The sequence below is a fragment of the Cryptomeria japonica genome, chromosome 11, assembly GCF_030272615.1.
Source record: "Cryptomeria japonica chromosome 11, Sugi_1.0, whole genome shotgun sequence".
Taxonomy (NCBI): Eukaryota; Viridiplantae; Streptophyta; class Pinopsida; order Cupressales; family Cupressaceae; genus Cryptomeria; species Cryptomeria japonica.
The window spans coordinates 506,247,291-506,251,555 of record NC_081415.1 but is presented as its reverse complement, the minus strand read 5'-3'; the positions used below and the strand labels follow the sequence as shown (position 1 = coordinate 506,251,555).

Genomic DNA, 4,265 nt, shown 5'->3' with positions numbered 1-4,265 from the left:
ACAACTAAGGCTCAATGATTTCTATTATTCATTATTTTTATTTGATAAAGCTATATATAATGGTAGATCATGAATGTCATGTAGTTTTTGTCTTTCTCTTTCATCTCTACCCCGCTCTTTTTAAGTGTCATCATAGTCTGCATACCCTCATTTTTTCTAGTGCTCTCATTCATCCTAATGATGGATCGCAAAGTGTGATCCAAAACGTTATCTAAAAACTCACACTCAATGATTTCCAGAAGCTTACCCTGTAGATTGTCACTTATTCAATAACATGGTATAGTTTAACACATTTGCACTTCCTACTACTTGGTTTTGATTGTGTTTAGGTTTCAAATTTTCAGCAATTTAGTTAATAGTTTGTGTGTTGATTTTATTTATTATGGAAGGATGGCTCATGTTGATTTTTAGGTTTTAAATTTTTTAATTTCTAGTAATGTAGGCAAGGCATATGAACTATTTGACAAAATACCTCAAAAGAATGTCATTATTGTAGATATATATTATTCTTAATTCAAATTGTCAATACATCATTAAACGTTTGGTTTCATAAATACAACTACATGTCGTTGTATGCATAACTATATATGAATTGTGTATACATGTTTATTTATCATTTTTTAATAATAGTACTAAATCAATAGATCTAGTCATTTACATATATATTTGCATGCAAAATTTTAAACATAGTTTTTAATAATTTTGAGCACCTACTTTTCAAATTTATACAAATTTAAGGGGATATAAATATTTGTATAAAACTGGAGTTCACTTCTCCATCCAACACTTCAAAAATTCAAGGACGAACTTGTTGTCTTAAGATCAAATTTGAATCCTTGATGCTGAATCATAATTTTGAAATGCAAAAATTTTAGACTTTCGTCACTTTCTTTCACCAACTCCAAAAAAGCATGCAACATGCTCATTAGCAATTCGGTGTGTTTTGTAAGTCATCAAATTCATTTGGCCCAATTGTGAAGTATTATCTTGATTGAGAAATTTGCAAAAATAAAATCATATATCAATTGCATATTTGCACGCCTTTCACATGTTATATTTATAGGTGTTTGTTGAACAAAGAACTTTATAGTGTGCATGTTTGTTTTAATCTTCAATATGTGATTGACATGCAAGTGAAAGTCTTTGGATCATTTAAGACATGGTTGTATTTGCATATCACTAACATTCATGTAAGTCAAATCCCACACTTTGTAGATACTTTCTTCACTTGAGAAGAGTTAAATATTCATAATTGGTTGCACCACATCGAATTAATAAAAGGTTCTTTGTTATGCCGAGAGGCGTCTACAATGACATACAAACATCCGTAAACAAAAAATTGGTTTTGAATAAATTTGACGTGTAAATGATAGGTAAATGCATGCATGTTTCAGTTTCTCTATAAGTATTATTTTATTACTCTGAATAAAATAGAATCATTGCCACTTGTCTCTAAGTATATGAAACTGTTACATCTTTAATGAGAGTGAAAGTGTGTAGCATTATTCAGCTCCATGTCCTTCTTGACAACTAATAAACATGCAAGACAATTATGTGATATCTCTTGGCATTATTTTACGTATATATTTTTTAGAATATAAGTATACTAGTTTAAATAGACAAATGCATAGTTACTAGACTACTCCATATTCTAGTATAGGAAAATGGACCATCTCCCTATCCTCACATTGACAAATTTTTATGACTAAATTTTAATTACATAATATAGTCATATCCTTATTCATTTACTCATAAACTCCAGTTTAAAAATTTGAATGCCCTCACCATTCATGTACCATTACCTATACCACTTGTGTCTAAATAAGTATGGATAAATAGCTTTTCATTTTTTATCTCAAAAGAAACTAATTGTCTAAACAAATTGAAATTGTATGATATAATGTACAAATCAAAATTCATATTTAAAATCAAAACATGTATAGATCTATATTATTATGCAGCTAATTATTATATAATACTAAAATATTTTTAAATTTTACTTATAATTTCTTATAGATTGAACCTCTTATAAATACAAATACTGGTTTAGAAATAAAATAATGAAAAAAATATTTCTAATTACACTTGAAACAACATGCTATGATGCCTTAAAAAAACATAAGCAGAGACATTCCGGTGATCTCTCTGGATGGAATGGAGGGGCCAGAGAGAGGAAGAAAGTAAGTAACGCCTGCAAGCAATGGGGAATTTTAAGGATCTGGTGCGCACCATGACTCAGTTCCCCCGAGACTTCTTCGCCCTTCCCTCATAGCAGCAGTCATCTGCATTGGAGAGAAATCTGCACTTACTTCGGTCAGCCCCTGCACCAACGTGACTACAACCGCTGGCTGTAGGTAAGTCCTCTCTCTCTATCCCTAATTGTGATGGGTATAATGTAAATACCCCAGAACTATGAATTAGGAATACCCCTAATTTCTTTTCACTCTGTGCAGAGAGATTGATTGTGGACAAGTACAGCACTGGAGAGAAGTCTGCACTTACCCCAAATACCCACAGCCTGATATGACCCTGAGACTGAAGCCATTACCCTGCTCCTCCAAGACAAGGTGGGTGGCCTTCGGATCACTGTCGACCATATCCAGGGAGCTTTCCACAAAATGATTTCCTCTCATCCGCAATGTTCAGAACCATCTGCGGAGGAATGTTGTCCGAGAGAGTGATGGCTCCGGAGTGTTCAGTCGACGCTTCTGCAGAGGAATGTTGTAAGTCCCACATACTGAGGGCCTCCAAAGGATTTCTTGACTTCAATTACATAAATTCATGTGCTGATTTTTTCTCTTTTCTGTTTCAACTGTTTAATGAGTATATGTTTTTATAAGGGATTTTATAATTTCAAAGAACATAGAATTATATTTTATGACGTGTAGAATGTCATCGTATTTTATTTTTATGACATGAATGTTAACTTGGCCAACAAAGAACAAAAGATTATGTTGAGCATTTGAGATATTCTAGCTCATCTTTGTACTCTGTAGTGATGGTCTGCAATCTGGGATTTCTGTTACCATTTCATTAGTTTTTTAATATTAAATTAATGTTTGGCAGCAATTGATGAAGTTGGTCTGCAATCTAGGATATATTATGCTTCCTTTGTTTGCTTGTTGAGTCAACTCCTTTCCTTGAGCACCCAGCTGAGTCATCCCCTTTCTGCAATGAAGGATATGATTGCTATGCTGAAGATGTTCCCAGATACTTGCAAAAACGGGCGATTTTATCAAATTGTCCTCTATATCTTCTCACCTATCTTCCGAGTTACCAAATGATCCCTATATTCTTGCTTTTAAAGTTGATGATTCCTTATGTTTGTACAATGATCCTAGGTTAAGATTTTTGGTTAAGGAATGCATGGATGGTCCTCTGTAAAGAGACACAATATAGAAATGTGAAAGTTTTTGAACTAAGGAAAGGAATTATTAAGCACTTGACGTGGTAATATACAAATATCAAGCAATAATATGCAAATTATTAATGTAGTAGCTTAAGATAGTTCCAAAAGAAAGAATTGATTTTTTTCTGTACAAAAGGTTAAATTTAAAATTGTGTACCTTTACTCATTATAAGGAGAACTGATGTAGTTGGGACTCCTCCTTTTTAATAGTTAGTAGAAAATAGAAAATGTAGATTTATCTCTATTCTACAAACTTGAGTGGAGTAAAGCTCATTTTATCTAAACATTGACAGGAATGCCAACTATAACTTCAAAAGGAAAGTGTTATTGATGTCAAAATGCTTGTTTAAGAGACTTTCATTTCCTCAAACATGATTACATCAAAGAACATTATTAATTAGAATTTAAAGATTTCTTTGAATTATATAAAAAAAACTGTAACAACAATGAGATTTTGAAAACAAAAAATAGATAAATACTTGGATTTCTTGCTTTATTGTTGCCTAAAAAAGCCTGAGAAAGTTATTGTCTTATCCATGTACTTGGATGAACCCAACCAAATCTTCTTCTGTGCAGAACATATAGCAACATTGTTAGATGTTATTGTCTTATCCATGTACTTGGATGAACCCAACCGAATCTTCTTCTGTGTAGAACATATAGCAACATCGTTAGACCATGTGCCTTCCTGAGTTTGAGTTGATCAAAATGTTCAATATGAATGGAACGCCATTCTCTCATAAAATTATAATTTGCTTTTCTTTTTCTTTTTGAAATATTTTTTTTACTTCTATTAATATTATATTGAGAACAATGCTAAAATACATGATATGCATATAAGTGATTAAATTAGAAG

The 4,265-nt window shown here is 32.0% G+C and overlaps 1 long non-coding RNA gene across 1 annotated transcript; it reads left to right on the top strand.

Annotated features, from left to right (window-relative positions):
• Positions 1 to 2,122: 2,122 nt before the first annotated feature.
• On the top strand, positions 2,123 to 2,799 carry LOC131859889 (uncharacterized). The gene is made up of 2 exons (XR_009359470.1): positions 2,123 to 2,354; positions 2,454 to 2,799. It is a non-coding gene; the product is annotated as an uncharacterized LOC131859889 (long non-coding RNA).
• The last annotated feature ends 1,466 nt before the right edge of the window (positions 2,800 to 4,265 follow it).